Below are 19,490 nucleotides of genomic sequence, written 5' to 3' on the forward strand. Positions count from 1 at the left end.
GTTAAAAGGGAGTTTTTCCTTCCCACTGTAGCCAAGTGCTTGCTCATAGGGGGTCGTTTTGACCGTTGGGGTTTTTCATAATTATTGTACGGCCTTGCCTTACAATATAGAGCGCCTTGGGGCAACTGTTTGTTGTGATTTGGCGCTATATAAAAAAAAAGTTGATTGATTGATTGATATCAAAGCACCATCACCAGCCTGGGACCTGTGATCTGCCTGGAGATAATATATTTAATATCTTGTTTATGGTATTGACAAAATGTTACAACAATGCTGGTTAAATGAAGCCACGTGTGACTTACAGCAATGCAAACAATATAATATATGGAGAATTATGCTTGTGGGAGTGGTCAGACAGTCACTTAATATTGTTTGTAGTCAATCAAGTGGCAAGTTTTCCTTAAAATGTTAGACTGTCACCATATATTGGTAAATGAATGCATGCAGTCAGTTTGGCCACATAATGGTCTACATGGTTTTGATGATGAACTCTCTCAGTGTGTTATTGAGGTGAAAATGCACATACCTGTAGCCAAGGGAAACCAACTCTAAATCCTAAATAATGTTGCAAATTTGAGTTTTTATGGATATGTTTTTTAATTTTAACTCATTCCCAGCATTTTGTTTTTAAGAATTGAAGAACCCCCCCACACCACCGTACCTCTTGATGTACAAGCCTCAACGTTTTCGTCCATTGTTGGATTAATGGTACTCCAGTAAGTACAATTATCACCTTTAATGTAAATTACTCCTTGAACTACAATTACTTTTCTTACATGTACCAAAGTTTGCAGTGAATGGTGCAATAACAAGGCATTACTGATGTTTAAGTAACTGGTGCAGTGCCAGTACAAAGTTTGTATTCCTACAGGAAATTGGGAGCTTAAGTGATTTTTCATGGATGGTCGTATGAGGCTGTGTTTGAAGGTGGGATGTACAACGAGGTGTACTTACTCTTACATACAACCCCAATTCCAATGAAGTTGGGACGTTGTGTAAAATGTAAATATAAACAGTATACAATGATTTTCAAATCCTCTTCAACCTATATTCAACTGAATAGACCACAAAGACAAGATAATGTTCAAACTGATAAACTTTATTGTTTGTGTGCAAATATTTGCTCATTTTGAAATGGATGCCTGCAACACGTTTCAAAAAAGCTGGGACAGTGGTATGTTTACCACTGTGTTACATCACCTTTCCTTCTAACAACACTCAATAAGCATTTGGGAACTGAGGACACTAATTGTTGAAGCTAACACACCCCTACACCATCACAGATGCTGGCTTTTGAACTTTGCGCTGGTAACAATCTGGATGGTCTTTTTCCCATGGACACGACGTCTATGCTTTCCAAAAACAATTTGAAATAAAGTCTTGAGAAGATACCAAGGCACTCATCTGATGAAAAATGTTAAAATGCTTTTATATTATGGGCAAATCATAATTAAAAACATGCACTTCGACACGTTTCGGCTGGAAGCCTTCGTCAGGAAGTGAACACTCATTCTGAGACAGCAGTCCTAATTAAAAATCTCAAAATTGTTGGGTTAACAGGTGTGAACAATTAGATCATCAATTAACCAATGGAAAAAGTCAGATAAAGGGTAGTCAAAGCTGAAAAAAGAAAAAAAAAATAGGTGGCCAACAGGGGGCGTCGTGTCAGCCCAGCAATACAAAAGTCCATCAGATAATATGTCAGACATATAAATAACATTGCATATCACTAGGACAATAAACTCTTTAGAGGAAATGGCAATATTCTATATCTTCATTGAGACACAGGTATATAGTTGCTTTTAATGTAAAAATCCAAAAAGTCTTGCATTGATTCAGTTGTTTTATCCTATTGCCTCCTCTTATAGTTTGTGGTATGTGATCTAATTTCCTGCTTTTAAACTCAGATAAAACTGAAGTTATTGTACTTGGCCCCACAAATCTTAGAAACATGGTGTCTAACCAGATCCTTACTCTGGATGGCATTACCCTGACCTCTAGTAATACTGTGAGACATCTTGGAGTCATTTTTGATCAGGATATGTCATTCAAAGCGCATATTAAACAAATATGTAGGACTGCTTTTTTGCATTTACGCAATATCTCTAAAATCAGAAAGGTCTTGTCTCAGAGTGATGCTGAAAAACTAATTCATGCATTTATTTCCTCTAGGCTGGACTATTGTAATTCATTATTATCAGGTTGTCCTAAAAGTTCCCTTAAAAGCCTTCAGTTAATTCAAAATGCTGCAGCTAGAGTACTGACGGGGACTAGAAGGAGAGAGCATATCTCACCCATATTGGCCTCTCTTCATTGGCTTCCTGTTAATTCTAGAATAGAATTTAAAATTCTTCTTCTTACTTATAAGGTTTTGAATAATCAGGTCCCATCTTATCTTAGGGACCTCGTAGTACCATATCACCCCAATAGAGCGCTTCGCTCTCAGACTGCAGGCTTACTTGTAGTTCCTAGGGTTTGTAAGAGTAGAATGGGAGGCAGAGCCTTCAGCTTTCAGGCTCCTTTCCTGTGGAACCAGCTCCCAATTCAGATCAGGGAGACAGACACCCTCTCTACTTTTAAGATTAGGCTTAAAACTTTCCTTTTTGCTAAAGCTTATAGTTAGGGCTGGATCAGGTGACCCTGAACCATCCCTTAGTTATGCTGCTATAGACGTAGACTGCTGGGGGGTTCCCATGATGCACTGTTTCTTTCTCTTTTTGCTCTGTATGCACCACTCTGCATTTAATCATTAGTGATCGATCTCTGCTCCCCTCCACAGCATGTCTTTTTCCTGGTTCTCTCCCTCAGCCCCAACCAGTCCCAGCAGAAGACTGCCCCTCCCTGAGCCTGGTTCTGCTGGAGGTTTCTTCCTGTTAAAAGGGAGTTTTTCCTTCCCACTGTAGCCAAGTGCTTGCTCACAGGGGGTCGTTTTGACCGTTGGGGTTTTACATAATTATTGTATGGCCTTGCCTTACAATATAAAGCGCCTTGGGGCAACTGTTTGTTGTGATTTGGCGCTATATAAAAAAATTGATTGATTGATTGATCAATGCCAATAGCTCTTAAAATAGAAGGATCACTATTATGTTTGTCCTTAAAATGACAAGCCATAGGATAATTGTCATTTTTAGTTCTTATGGCATACTTATGCTCTAAGACTATCCTGTCAACGGTGTTTATTTCTGCCAATGTAAAACACATTGCAGACTGGATGCTGTAATTTGCAAAACACAAAAGTAGTTTTACAATTAATAAAATGTATTTCATAAGTAGTCTCCATGTGTATCACAAAATGTATTACATTTGGCCACATTACAGCAATGGTTGCACTGACCACATTTAAAGCTCCCACACCATTTAACTGATAGCCAGGTATTTTTTGAAGGTGCAAGTAGCTATGAACAAGTTTATCGCTCAAAGTAAGCACACGTTTAAAGCTGAATATAGGGGGTTCCAAAAACGCATTACCTAAAGAGGCATCACATTGTATTAAATTCCAGTTTTTTTGATAACATTTTTAATGTGGTGTGATTCTGTACTGAATCTAGTGCAAAAGAACACCCTTTCAGATTCTGTCCTACAGTCTTATTTTCTAAAAGGGGCTGCCGTTCTAGACTTCTTGCGCTGTTTTCTCTTTTTATAACCTCTTTGAATAAATCTGCTTTCCATCTCAGCAGCTTTTTGATCAAAATCATTTATTTCATCGCAAACCCTTCTAAGTTGCTGGAACTGGCCATAGGGTGTGTTATCTTTAAGGTGTCTGGGATGGAAACTTTTAGCATGTAAGATAGTATTGTGAATAGTAGGCTTTCTATAGATGGTGGTATGTAAAAAGCCTGCAGTATCTCTAAATATTTCCAGATCCAGAAAACAAAACTTTTTCTTGTCAAATTCCAGAGACAATTTGATGTTTATATTAGTTATTAAGAAATTCATGGAAAGACAAGTTCAGATTCAGACTCTGCCCACAACAGAATAACATCATCTATATCAATCAATCAATCAACTTTTTTTTTATATAGCGCCAAATCACAACAAACAGTTGCCCCAAGGCGCTTTATATTGTAAGGCAAGGCCATACAACAATCATGAAAAACCCCAACGGTCAAAACGACCCCCTGTGAGCAAGCACTTGGCAACAGTGGGAAGGAAAAACTCCCTCTTAACAGGAAGAAACCTCCAGCAGAACCAGGCTCAGGGAGGGGCAGTCTTCTGCTGAGACTGGTTGGGGCTGAGGGAAAGAACCAGGAAAAAGACATGCTGTGGAGGGGGGCAGAGATCGATCACTAATGATTAAATGCGGAGTGATGCATACAGAGCAAAAAGAGAAAGAAACAGTGCATCATGGGAACCCCCCCACAGTCTACGTCTAAAGCAGCATAACCAAGGGATAGTCCAGGGTCACCCGATCCAGCCCTAACTATAAGCCTTAGCGAAAAGGAAAGTTTTAAGCCTAATCTTAAAAGTAGAGAGGGTATCTGTCTCCCTGATCTGAATTGGGAGCTGGTTCCACAGGAGAGGAGCCTGAAAGCTGAAGGCTCTGCCTCCCATTCTACTCTTACAAACCCTAGGAACTACAAGTAAGCCTGCAGTCTGAGAGCGAAGCGCTCTATTAGGGTGATATGGTACTACGAGGTCCCTGAGATAAGATGGGACCTGATTATTCAAAACCTTATAAGTAAGAAGAAGAATTTTAAATTCTATTCTAGAATTAACAGGAAGCCAATGAAGAGAGGCCAACACGGGTGAGATATGCTCTCTCCTGCTAGTCCCCGTCAGTACTCTAGCTGCAGCATTTTGAATTAACTGAAGGCTTTTTAGGGAACTTTTAGGACAACCTGATAATAAAGAATTACAATAGTCCAGCCTAGAGGAAATAAATGCATGAATTAGTTTTTCAGCATCACTCTGAGACAAGACCTTTCTGATTTTAGAGATATTGCGTAAATGCAAAAAGGCAGTCCTACATATTTGTTTAATATGCGCTTTGAATGACATATCCTGATCAAAAATGACTCCAAGATTTCTCACAGTATTACTAGAGGTCAGGGAAATGCCATCCAGAGTAAAGATCTGGTTAGACACCATGCTTCTAAGATTTGTGGGGCCAAGTACAATAACTTCAGTTTTATCTGAGTTTAAAAGCAGGAAATTAGAGGTCATCCATGTCTTTATGTCTGTAAGACAATCCTGCAGTTTAGCTAATTGGTGTGTGTCCTCTGGCTTCATGGATAGATAAAGCTGGGTATCATCTGCGTAACAATGAAAATTTAAGCAATACCGTCTAATAATACTGCCTAAGGGAAGCATGTATAAAGTGAATAAAATTGGTCCTAGCACAGAACCTTGTGGAACTCCATAATTAACTTTAGTCTGTGAAGAAGATTCCCCATTTACATGAACAAACTGTAATCTATTAGACAAATATGATTCAAACCACCGCAGCGCAGTGCCTTTAATACCTATGACATGCTCTAATCTCTGTAATAAAATTTTATGGTCAACAGTATCAAAAGCAGCACTGAGGTCCAACAGAACAAGCACAGAGATAAGTCATAAGAAGATCATTTGTAACCTTCACTAATGCTGTTTCTGTACTATGATGAATTCTAAAACCTGACTGAACCTCTTCAAATAGACCATTCCTCTGCAGGTGATCAGTTAGCTGTTTTACAACTACCCTCTCAAGAATCTTTGAGAGAAAAGGAAGGTTGGAGATTGGCCTATAATTAGCTAAAATAGCTGGGTCAAGAGATGGCTTTTTAAGTAATGGTTTAATTACTGCCACCTTAAAAGCCTGTGGTACATAGCCAACTAACAAAGATAAGTTGATCATATTTAAGATTGAAGCATTAAATAATGGTAGGACTTCCTTGAGCAGCCTGGCAGGAATGGGGTCTAATAAACATGTTGATGGTTTGGATGAAGTAACTAATGAAAATAACTCAGAAGGAACAATCGGAGAGAAACAGTCTAACCAAATACCGGCATCACTGAAAGCAGCCAAAGATAACGATACATCTTTGGGATGGTTATGAGTAATTTTTTCTCTAATAGTCAAAATTTTGTTAGCAAAGAAAGTCATGAAGTCATTACTAGTTAAAGTTAATGGAATACTCAGCTCAATAGAGCTCTGACTCTTTGTCAGCCTGGCTACAGTGCTGAAAAGAAACCTGGGGTTGTTCTTATTTTCTTCAATTAGTGATGAGTAGAAAGATGTCCTAGCTTTACGGAGGGCTTTTTTATAGAGCAACAAACTCTTTTTCCAGGCTAAGTGAAGATCTTCTAAATTAGTGAGACGCCATTTCCTCTCCAACTTACGGGTTATCTGCTTTAAGCTACGAGTTTGTGAGTTATACCACGGAGTCAGACACTTCTGATTTAAAGCTCTCTTTTTCAGAGGAGCTACAGCATCCAAAGTTGTCTTCAATGAGGATGTAAAACTATTGACGAGATACTCTAACTCCCTTACAGAGTTTAGGTAGCTACTCTGCTCTGTGTTGGTATATGACAATAGAGAACATAAAGAAGGAATCATATCCTTAAACCTAGTTACAGCGCTTTCTGAAAGACTTCTAGTGTAATGAAACTTATTCCCCACTGCAGGGTAGTCCATCAGGGTAAATGTAAATGTTATTAAAAAATGATCAGACAGAAGGGAGTTTTCAGGGAATACTGTTAAGTCTTCTATTTCCATACCATAAGTCAAAACAAGATCTAAGATATGATTAAAGTGGTGGGTGGACTCATTTACTTTTTGAGCAAAGCCAATAGAGTCTAATAATAGATTAAATGCAGTGTTGAGGCTGTCATTCTCAGCATCTGTGTGGATGTTAAAATCGCCCACTATAAGTATCTTATCTGAGCTAAGCACTAAGTCAGACAGAAGGTCTGAAAATTCACAGAGAAACTCACAGTAACGACCAGGTGGACGATAGATAATAACAAATAAAACTGTTTTTTGGGACTTCCAATTTGGATGGAAAAGACTAAGAGACAAGCTTTCAAATGAATTAAAGCTCTGTCTAGGTTTTTGATTAATTAATAAGCTGGAATGGAAGATTGCTGCTAATCCTCCGCCCCGGCCCGTACTACGAGCATTCTGACAGTTAGTGTGACTCGGGGGTGTTGACTCATTTAAACTAACATATTCATCCTGCTGTAACCAGGTTTCTGTTAGGCAGAATAAATCAATACGTTGATCAATTATTATATCATTTACCAACAGGGACTTAGAAGAGAGAGACCTAATGTTTAATAGACCACATTTAACTGTTTTAGTCTGTGGTGCAGTTGAAGGTGCTATATTATTTTTTTCTTTTTGAATTTTTTTGCTTAAATAGATTTTTGCTGGTTATTGGTGGTCTGGAAGCAGGCACCGTCTCTACGGGGATGGGGTAATGAGGGGATGGCAGGGGGAGAGAAGCTGCAGAGAGGTGTATAAGACCACAGCTCTGCCTCCTGGTCCCAACGCTAGACAGTCACAGTTTGGAGGATCCAAGAAAATTGGCCAGATTTCTAGAAATGAGAGCTGCTCCATCTAAAGTGGGATGGATGCCGTCTCTCCTAACAAGACCAGGTTTTCCCCAGAAGCTTTGCCAATTATCAATGAAGCCCACCTCATTTTTTGGACACCACTCAGACAGCCAGCAATTCAAGGAGAACATGCGGCTAAACATGTCACTCCCGGTCTGATTGGGGAGGGGCCCAGAGAAAACAACAGAGTCCGACATTGTTTTTGCAAAGTTACACACCGATTTAATGTTAATTTTAGTGACCTCCGATTGGCGTAACCGAGTGTCATTACTGCCGACGTGAATTACAATCTTACCAAATTTACGCTTAGCCTTAGCCAGCAATTTCAAATTTCCTTCAATGTCGCCTGCTCTGGTCCCCGGAAGACAATTGACAATGGTTGCTGGTGTCACTAACTTCACATTTCTCAAAACAGAGTCGCCAATAACCAGAGTTTGATCCTCGGCGAGTGTATCGTCGAGTGGGGAAAAACGGTTAGAGATGTGCACGGGTTGACGGTGTACACGGGGCTTCTGTTTAGGGCTACGCTTCCTCCTCACAGTCACCCAGTCGGCCTGCTTTCCCGACTGCCCGGGATCCGCCAGGGGGGAACTAACGGTGGCTAAGCCACCTTGGTCCGCACCGACTACAGGGGCCTGGTTAGCTGTAGAATTTTCCACGGTGCGGAGCCGAGTCTCCAATTCGCCCAGCCTGGCCTCCAAAGCTACGAATAAGCTGCACTTATTACAAGTACCGTTACTGCTAAAGGAGGCCGAGGAACAGCTAAACATTTCACAACCAGAGCAGAAAAGTGCGGGAGAGACAGGAGAAGCCGCCATGCTAAATCGGCTAAAAGCTAGTAGCTACGCAACCTAGTGGATTCCTAAAAACACGCAAAGTGAATAATGTGTAAATAATTTAGAGGTGATTCAGCAGAAGGAGTGCTTTAGTTAAGGCACCAGACAGGCCATGAAGCAGCACAAGTAACGCACGGCAACAGCGAACGCACGACAACGGTGCAAAAATAAAATAAAAATCCACTAGACAGGCTGTGGAGCAGCACAGGTAACACACGACAACAGTGGTAGAAAATAAAATAAAAATCCACTAGACAGGCTGCGGAGCAGCACAGGTAACACACGACAACGGTGGTAAAAAAAAAAATAAAAATAAAATAAAAATCCACTAGACAGGCCGTGGAACAGCACAGGTAACGCACGACAACGGTGGTAAAAAATAAAATAAAAATCCACTAGACAGGCTGTGGAGCAGCACAGGTAACGCACGACAACGGCGGCAAAAAATAAAATAAAAATCCACTAGACAGGCTGCGGAGCAGCACAGGTAACGCACGACAACGGTGGTAAAAAAAAAAAATAAAAATAAAATAAAAATCCACTAGACAGGCCGTGGAACAGCACAGGTAACGCACGACAACGGTGGTAAAAATAAAATAAAAATCCACTAGACAGGCTGTGGAGCAGCACAGGTAACGCACGACAACGGCGGCAAAAAATAAAATAAAAATCCACTAGACAGGCTGTGGAGCAGCACAGGTAACGCACGACAACGGCGGCAAAAAAAAAATAAAAATCCACTAGACAGGCTGCGGAGCAGCACAGGTAACGCACGACAACGGTGGCAAAAAACAATAAAAATCCACTAGACAGGCTGTGGAGCAGCACAGGTAACGCACGACAACGGTGGTAAAAAATAAAATAAAAATCCACTAGACAGGCTGTGGAGCAGCACAGGTAACGCACGACAACGGCGGCAAAAAATAAAATAAAAATCCACTAGACAGGCTGTGGAGCAGCACAGGTAACGCACGACAACGGCGGCAAAAAATAAAATAAAAATCCACTAGACAGGCTGCGGAGCAGCACAGGTAACGCACGACAACGGTGGCAAAAAACAATAAAAATCCACTAGACAGGCTGCGGAGCAGCACAGGTAACGCACGACAACGGTGGCAAAAAACAATAAAAATCCACTAGACAGGCTGTGGAGCAGCACAGGTAACGCACGACAACGGTGGTAAAAAATAAAATAAAAATCCACTAGACAGGCTGTGGAGCAGCACAGGTAACGCACGACAACGGTGGTAAAAAATAAAATAAAAATCCACTAGACAGGCTGTGGAGCAGCACAGGTAACGCACGACAACAGTGGTAAAAAATAAAATAAAAATCCACTGAACAGGCTGTGTACCAGCACAGGTAACACACGACAACAGTGCTAAAAAATAAAATAAAAATCCACTGGGCAGGCTGTGGAGCAGCACAGGTAACACACGACAACAGTGCTAAAAAATAAAATAAAAATAAAATAAAATAAAATATATACCTGCCCCAGTAGATTATCTTATCACAGAAAGGATGTTTGGTGGAATTAAATACAAAATCTTGTTCCCATTTACCCATATATAATCCTGCATAGGAGGGACTGTAACATGCTCCCATTGCACAGCCATTTGCTTGTCTAAATAGACGATCTTGAAAAATTAAGATGTTATTATTTAAAGTCCATCTTGTTAGATCTAGGACAAAATGCAGAGGGTTCTGTGTTTGTGGTCTTTCACTCAAAAAATACTTCAATGCTTCTAACATTCTCTGGACATAAATAGAAATAGACTTAGACTGCTGGGGGTTCCCATGATGCACTGAGTGTTTCTTTCTCGTTTTGCTCTGTATGCACCACTCTGCATTTACTCATTAGTGATTGATCTCTGCTGTCTTCCACAGCATGTCTTTTTCCTGATTCTTTCCCCTCAGCCCCAACCAGTCCCAGCAGAAGACTGCCCCTCCCTGAGCCTGGTTCTGCTGGAGGTTTCTTCCTGTTAAAAGGGAGTTTTTCCTTCCCACTGTCGCCAAGTGCTTGCTCATAGGGGGTCATTTTGACCGTTGGGGTTTTTCTGTAATTATTGTATGGCTTTTACCTTGCAATATAAAGCGCCTTGGGGCAACTGTTGTGATTTGGTGCTATATAAATAAAATTGATTTTATTCTAACCCTTCTTCATGTATAATTGAGGTGTAAAGCGACTCTACATCCATAGTGGCCAATATTGTATTTCGCCCCATGTATCCTAGTTCAGAGATCTTGTTAAGGACAGCTGTGGTATCCTGTTTGTATGCTGGCAATGAAGGCAAAATGGGTTTAAGGAAATAATCAATATATTTGGAGACGGGTTCGGTAAAGGCTATCAATCCCAATTCCATGGATTGCAGGTTTTTATGTATCTTCGGGAGAAGATAAAAAGAAGCCAGTTTCGGGTGCTCATTGAAGAGAAATTTACATTCATTATCAGAAATCCAGTTATCTCTTGCTTCAATCAAAATAGTTCTTAATTCCATTTTCAATATTTCTGTCAGATTAAACCTCAAAACTTCATAATATTCTGGATCATTCAATTGTCTGTTTGCTTCTTCTATGTATTTATCTTTACCGCAGACAACAACGGCCCCACCCTTATCTGCCTTTGTGATCAACAAATCACCATCTTTCATTATTAGTTCAAGTGCACATCACTCCTGTTTTGACAAATTATGGCACAAAGGCTTGCTTTTTCTCTGCTGATGCAATTTTTCAACTTCAAAATCAACTTTCTTAGTAAAGGTAGTCAAAGTAGCATTAAATATCACAGGGCAAAAAGTCGATTTTGGTTTAAAAGGTGTCCCTTTTGAATCGTTATCAGAGTCATTCAACAACACTGACAGATGACAATTCATACTATACCAGGCCTTGAAATGTAAATTTCTGTAGAACCTGTAGAGGTCAATCTTCGTATCAAATTCTCTGGATGAGTAGGTTGGAGCAAAAGAAAGGCCCTTTCATAGGACATCAATGCAACTTTCAGGTAGAGGCTTTCCTGATATATTGATCACCGTGTCCCTTTCCGGCTCCTCAGAACGGGCTTGGTGACTTTTCCGTCTCCCTCTTCTTGTTGGTCTTTTCTTTTTGTGTTCCTTGTTGTCTCTGGGTCGCCTTTTGTGGCTTTGCTCTTTGTTGCATCTCTCTGTGACCTAAAAAAAAAAAAAAAAAAAAATGGAGCTTTGGTATGCTTCCTCATCGCTGCTTGTAAGGTTAAAAGAGATTGTCTTAGGTCTTCTAGGAGATTGAGAAACCTCTCTGCGTCTATGGAGTTGTTTTTTCCATGTGTAGACATCGTCCCTTTTATAATCCATTTCTTCTCTTTTAAATTTTCTAAGCTTCTCCTGTTTGAACTTCTGAGTGAATTCCTGTAGATCTTTCAGCTTAAACTCTAGTTGAATAACATTTGCATGATCTTTATGCTGTGCAACACTACTTTGGAGTTCTTCTGTTTCATTTTTATGGGCTTCTCTGTCTTTCTTGGCCTCTTCTATAAGTAATAGCATTAAATCAAAAGAGCACTTATTTAAAATGGCTTCCCATCTGTTCTACTCCCCCATCAACTGGAAATTTTCTTAGTCTCAGTCCTCTTGGAAATATATATATTTCCTCCAGTAGTCTGAAAGTGTAATCCCGTGTAGATCTAATTTTATGTCTTTGATCATTAAATTCTTAAGATCAACATAGTACCTCTTTATATCCATATCCAAGGAGACTGAAGAATCCATTTCCTCTAAAAGGGAGTTGGTGCTGATGATCTGTCGGAATTCCTCTGTGGTATAGGAGAAACTGGTCAACATCTTGATCGAAAGTAAGTCACAAATATTCAAAAAAAAAAGAAGAAAAAAACGCAGTATAAGTACCTGCGGAGCAACTCCTGAAAAAACACGGCCATTGTGTTTGATATGAAGAACAGCTGTGGAGTCGGAGTACTACTTGGAACTATACCTGTTGAAATGTGGAGTCATCAGACCACAGCACCCTTTTCCACTTTGCATCTGTCCATTTCAAATGAGCTCAGGCCGAGAGAAGGCGGCGGTGTTTCTGGATGTTGTCGATGTATCGCTTTCACTTTGCATGGTAGAGTTTTAACTTGCACTTGTAGATGTAACAACGAACTGTGTTAACTGACAATTAGGGATGGGTATCGATACCGCTTATTGATCCGATTTCTTACTTATTCCCTTATGGATACCTCTTGCGAATTTTTTGTGTACTAAACGTAGGCTTTACAGGTTTTGTATATCAGCGGGTCAACGAGCTTTTTCTTATCATGCATCCGCTCTGTGGAATGGTCTTCCTGTGACCGTGAGGCAGTCTGAGTCCATGGATATTTTTAAGTCAAGACAAAGCCTGTTTTTATTCTCTTTCTTATGAATAGTTTTTATTTTTTATCTGTTTTATTCTTTTACTTCTGTATTAGAATTTTTAAAATTTTATTTATTTATTTTAATCTTTTATAATGAACTGTTCTGTGTGAGGTGCCTTGAGATGGCTTTTGTTTTGATTTGGTGCGTTATAAGCCAATTAATTGAAATTGAACAACACTGTATTGAGTCAAGTAAATAAATATGAAATTGGTTACTGGATCCTTAAACTGTGGACATAAACTCTACATGGTGGATCCTTGATCTCTGGACATAAATAGAAATAAACAAAATCTGTAGTTTTTGTCAAAAGCATTTTGGCATGAATGTTTTTCCATACATCTGAGCTGAGCTCTTGCAGCTGGCTGTGCTGCACGTCAGGATATAATTCATAATTCATATTGTACTTAATATGCCAGTTACTGGCTTTGATTACCTTGTTGGCTAGCAAGGTATGGTTGGGTAATTAACAGCTAAATTAACGGTTATTCATCTAGCTATAGTTCACTTACTTTCATGATTTAGACTTTTATTTTACATGGTGGAGATTTTTAATGGTTCTTCAGTTTGTGGGTTCTTTAATAGATATCAACAGATGGTATCTAAGTTTGGGGTTTCGATTACAAAGCATGTAGAGTATGGATTTTGTCTTCCTATAATAAGCTCTGATGGTGAACTTTAGATAGATACCTAAAACATATTACATCATAGCTTCTGTTTCTATAATAAAATAACCGTATTTATTGCTTAGCCTACTAGCTATAATTTAGTTTTACAACAAGTCTACATACTAGGTAAATGTATACTACACTCTTCTCCTGTATGAATATTTAGGTTTTAGAAGCTAACTCCTATAATATTATGTAGTAACCATATTTCTTGTATATGCAGTTTACTACCCTGATTGTGTAAATGTCACTTATATACATGCTGTCCATATTCTTGAGCCGCTTAGGTGGGTAGGGAGAGTTCCCATGGGATAAAAAAGCTCTTCAACGTACCATCCCTGGTTCTCAAGACCAGGCACCTAAGTAGCTGCACTTTTTTTTTTTAAGATATACTTTAGTATACACTAGTAGAGTTCTACCTTAGAATTGGAATGTATAATAGAAGCTATACCTTACTGAATTTTCATAAAGAATTCAGGATGTCTCATTTTGGGAGGAAAAAACATTTTAGTCGATTGTAGTTTATTGTCTGTATTACAACGTTTGTAAAGAAGTGTCATTTTATTTCAAGCAGCAATTCGTTTTGAAGTTATTAATTCCGACTGGACTCTGTCTCGGCAGAGAGCCGTGCAGCGTTTGAAGCTGTGCCAACGGAACTGAGGACGATTCTTGTTTCTTGACTACAACAAGACATGAGTCCCAGTTACTTTAATACATACAAAAGTGACTCACAATATTTTGATGGCTTTGAGAGGGGTTAAGAAGCTAAGAAGCCAGAACTTGACGTTTCTGAAGAGCAGCAAATCAAAGAGCCAATGAGCCAGTGGATCGAAGCATTGCTTCATTGGTTCACACTTCAAAGTGGAGTCGTGCTGCAGAAACAGTTGATTACAGAGCTGCTACAGGGTCTGTAATCAACGTAGAGAAGTGATCATTTTCCCGTCAAACACACTCAAAAACAATGGCCGCTCTGAAGGACCGATAAGGGAATCGTTAAGCACAAAGGCTATTGATATCAGTCGATCACTGAACTCACGTGGTAAGATCCTTCACACAATGATGTCGGTTTTTAATGCAGTGCAGCCTGAGGGATCGAAGGTCATGGGTATTCAGTGTTGGTTTTCGTCCTTGCCGCTTACATGTAGAAAGTTCTCCAGATTATCTGAATCTTCTGATTATATTATGGACTGTAGATAATGGAATCCCTAAATTCCTTGCAACTGAATGTTGAGAAACATTGTTCTTAAACTGTTGGAGTATTTTTCCACACAGCTGTTCACAAAGCGGTGATCCTCACCCCATCTTTGCTTGTGAATGGCTGAGCCTTTTGGGGATGCTCCTTTTATACCCAATCATGACACTCACCTGTTTCCAATTAACCTGTTCACATGTGGAATATTCAAAACAGGTGTTCTTTGAGCATTCATCAACTTTCCCAGTCTTTTGTCGCCCCTGTCCGAACCTTTCTGAAACGTATTGCAAGCATCCATTTCAAAATTAGCAAATATTTCCACAAAAACAAAAAAGTCTATCAGTTTGAACTTTAAATATCTTGTCTTTGTGGTGTATTCAATTGAATACAGGTTGAAGAGGATTTGCAAATCAGTGTATTCTGTTTTTATTTACATTTTACACAACGTCCCAACTTCATTGGGGTTGTAGTTTTAACAGACAAAGTGTACGTTAGTTAAGACATGGTTGACACTGAGACACAAAGAGACATGCAAATACAGTTATTTTAAGAAAAAGCTTGACATTCATCCAACATGGTCAGACATATACATATACACCCACACACAGATGTAGGAAGGAATAAACAGTTCGTGTACATGAAGCACAAACATATGGATGTGAAAACAGTTATTGATAATGTGAGTCAGACATATTTAGGTTTGTTGTGAAATGTGTGAATTGATTAATAACTATTATGTTTTCATGTATTTTGGCTTTTAGCAAGGACACTGTAGGTAGTTGAACCCCATTCCACTAATGTGAAAGTACCACTACTGGTGCCTTTTGCTTTTTTGACATTCGGGAAAAGCAATAACAGTAAAGCAACAGCATGATTTTTGAAGGCTCAAGCTGGTCAGATTTATTTTTTGAGGTAAGGTAAAGGGTATGTATGGTGGAATACTGTAATAAGTATGAATTTGTTTCAGTGATCTGCAGACAGTTTAGACACAAGGGAAAGTGTTGGCTTTACTTGAAAGACACTGGACTCACTGAGAGGATTGAGTACTTCTACAAGGGTCTGATGCAGGTGTCAGCAACGCAACAATAAGGATGCCGACTGCCATTATCCGCCATAGAAGAAGAAAGGTTCGCTTGATTTGCTCACAGGGGTACGACGGAACACATTTATGCATTTATAAAATGCCACAAAAAAGAACAATACAGTATTTAATTTACTCATATTTGCAGTCAGTCTAGGACAGTCTGGGTAAATCGTGGGATCCATAGATTGTTCAGTTTAGGTAAGGCTAAGCTAACGTTAGCCGATTAAACTGGTGCGCTAAACAACATAGAAGAAGAGAGGGTGCGCTTGATTTTATTCACAGGCACATTTAGAGAAGCAATGCATTTCCCAAGCGGGCCAAGCCTGTAATGAAAATAAAGGTTTCAAAATAAAGGTTTTGAAAATTATTCCCCCAAATTTTCATAATAAAGATTGCACATCCTAGTGCCATGTACAAGCCATATCCAAAAGCTGAGGCCGATCTGACAAACAGTCAGAGAGATATGCGAGCCACATACCCACACTCATTCAGATGTTTCTTGCTTTATAGACAGATTCTACATGAAAAGAAATATACAAAAAAATGTGTTTTTTTGGACCATGTTTTCCTTTGCCTTGAGTTTTGTTCAAACTCAAAAAAAAATTAATCACCTCTTGATATCTATCCAAGTAATATTCCAATCCGGTTTGTAAGAAGTCCATCCAGCCATTTTTGATGCATCATGCCACAGACAGACAGACACCAGTGAAAAATGATTCCCTGCTTGCCACTTCACCAACACGTAGAGTAATAATAATTTTTATTCAATTTTCAAGGGAAAACATTTGCTCGTCTCCAATAATGTTCTTATGTAGGTTATAGTTTACCTTCTCAACCAAAGCTACTTCTTTTTATGAACTGCAGAAAATCCCCTAATAATTGTAAAAATAAACAAAGTTTGCTTAGTTCTCAGAGATATAATTTTTATAGTTTTTTTTCTGAAGCTTTTCAGGGATATCCTTAGGCGTCCACATCACACTTATGGCTGGTTAATGTTCAATTTGTTAAACTGGCTGGAGTCTAAAAAGCAGGAAACAAGATTTAAAGTTTTTAGTTCCATACACATCTTAATGTCCAGTCAGACACATCCCATTTTCTTCTGAATAAACATAAAATTATGGTTAATAATGAATGAATGAATGAATGAATGAAAACTGTTTATTTCGAACATTTGATACAACAACAATTACAAGATAGATCAGTAAAGACAACAACAAAAAAGTTCCTACTGTGTACCCAACATGTCTGAAAAGGGGTAGGGTGAAGCATCAGCTTATTTATCCCTACCCCTTCTTCCCCACAACCAGTAATACCCTTTGCCACATATACACATAGATTCCTACACACCTAAACCGATATCAATATCAATATATATATATATATCAATATATATATATACATATATACACATATATATACACATATATATATATATATATATATATATATACACACACACACATACACATATATATACATATATACACATATATATACACAAACATAAATATACACCTACACATACCTACTTACATACAAAATACTATATATTTACAAGCCGAAGCAAAAAACAAAAACACCCTAACCCTCATTACCCTTCCTCCTCCCTATACCTAGAAAAAACCATATTTTTGTACCGCTGTTTGAACTGGTTTATGCTTGGACATTGCTTGAGCCCCACTCCCAATCTGTTCCACATCCTCACCCCACAGACAGAAATACAGAAACCTTTTAATGTTGTTCATGCCCACTGATGCTTTAAATTAAATTTCCCCCTCAGACTGTAATCCCCTGATCTGTTAAAAAACATATTTTTAATATTTGCTGGAAGTAAATTGTTTATTGCTTTATACACAATTTGTACTGTTTGAAAATGAACCAAGTCTGTGAATTTTAAGAATTTGGATTGTAAAAATAGTGGATTTGTATGATCTCTATAGCCAGTATTATGAATAATTCTTATAGCTCTTTTCTGCATTACTGATAGTGATTGTGTTGTACCTTTATAAGTATTACCCCATACCTCTGCACAGTACTGTAAATATGGTAAAACCAGTGAGCAGTAAAAAATGCGGAGTGAGTTGTGGTCCAGAATATGTTTCGCTTTGTTTAGAACTGAAATGCTTCTTGACAGTTTACTTTGTATATGTTTTATATGAGTCTTCCAGTTTATCTCATCATCTATTATCACCCCCAGAAAGTTATTTTCATGTACCCTTTCAATATCTACCCCCTCGACTTGTAACTGAACCTGTATGTCTGTATTACAATAGCCAAATAACATGTATTTTGTTTTACTTAAGTTTAATGATAATTTGTTTCTGTCAAACCATATTTTCAATTTTCCCATTTCTATACTGATCCTCCTCAGTAACTCCTGCAAATCCCCCCCTGAACAAAAAATGCTTGTGTCATTTGCAAATAATACTAATTTTAATATTTTGGAAACACTGACAATATCATTTATATAAATTAGAAACAGTTTTGGACCCAATACTGACCCCTGTGGGACGCCACAAGCATTGTCCAAGCATGATGATGTATATTCCCCCAACTTCACAAACTGTTTTCTGTTACTTAAGTAGCTTCTCACCCAGTGCAACACCAACCTCCTAATCCCATACTGTTCAAGTTTATTGATTAATATGTCATGACTGATTGTATCAAAAGCCTTTTTAAGGTCTATAAATATTCCAACTGAATGTAATTTGTGGTCTATGGCGTTTGTAATCTCCTCAACTGATTCTATTAATGCAAGTGATGTTGAACTATGTGCTCTGAATCCATATTGACTATCAGTAAGTAATTTATGTTTATTTATGAATTTGTCTAATCTATTATTGAATAACTTTTCTAATAATTTGGAAAATTGTGGAAGCAAAGAAACAGGTCTATAATTTGTGAAGTGGTGTCTATCCCCAGTCTTATACAGCGGCACAACCTTAGCTATTTTCATTTGATTGGGAAATTTACCGGTTTGAAATGATAAGTTACAGATGTATGTTAATGGTTCTACAATCCATTCAATGACCTGTTTTACCACCACCATATCAATTTCATTGAAATCGGTAGATGTTTTATATTTAGAATTATTCACAATGTCTATAATTTCTTTTCCATCCACTGCTGTGAGGAACATTGAACAGGGATTTCTTTCTATGAGATTATTATCCCAATCCTCAGGTTGGGAATCGGGAATTTTTTCTGCCAAGCTTGGTCCAATATTTACAAAAAAATTATTAAAACCGTTGACTACCTCATCCTTATTTTCCTTCTTGACATTATCAATGAAATACTGAGGGTAACTCTGTTTTTTATTACCATTTTTGATAATGCTATTTAATATATCCCATATTCCTTTAATATTGTTTTTGTTATTATATAATATGTTACTATAATATTCCTTCCTACATACCCGTATAATATTAGTTAATCTATTTTTGTATTTCTTATATCTATTTTCTGCCTCTTTAGTCTTTAGTTTTATGAATTCTCTATACAGTGTATTTTTCTTATTACATGCATTTCGTAACCCTTTCGTCATCCATGGTCGAGCTTGGATTTTTTGTTTTCTGTAGTCTTGTTTAATTGGACAATTTTTATCATATAATGATGTAAATATTTGTAAAAAAGTTTCATATGCACTATCAACATCACTTTCACTGTATACCTTTTCCCAGTTTTGCTCCCCTAAATCCTTCTTTAGTGTGTTCATGTTTTCCTCTGTCCGCACTCGCCTGTATTTTATTTTCTCCTCTGGCTGATTCCGCCGATGGTTTCTATTATAAACGA

At 38.2% G+C, this 19,490-nt stretch overlaps 1 protein-coding gene across 2 annotated transcripts in view; it reads right to left on the reverse strand.

The window, feature by feature from the left end:
- c12h5orf22 (chromosome 12 C5orf22 homolog) overlaps window positions 1-19,490 on the reverse strand; it is a 60,476-nt gene that overhangs the window by 30,353 nt on the left and 10,633 nt on the right. The window lies entirely within an intron of this gene.

This window comes from Thalassophryne amazonica, chromosome 12, assembly GCF_902500255.1.
Source record: "Thalassophryne amazonica chromosome 12, fThaAma1.1, whole genome shotgun sequence".
In the NCBI taxonomy this organism is placed as follows: domain Eukaryota; kingdom Metazoa; phylum Chordata; class Actinopteri; order Batrachoidiformes; family Batrachoididae; genus Thalassophryne; species Thalassophryne amazonica.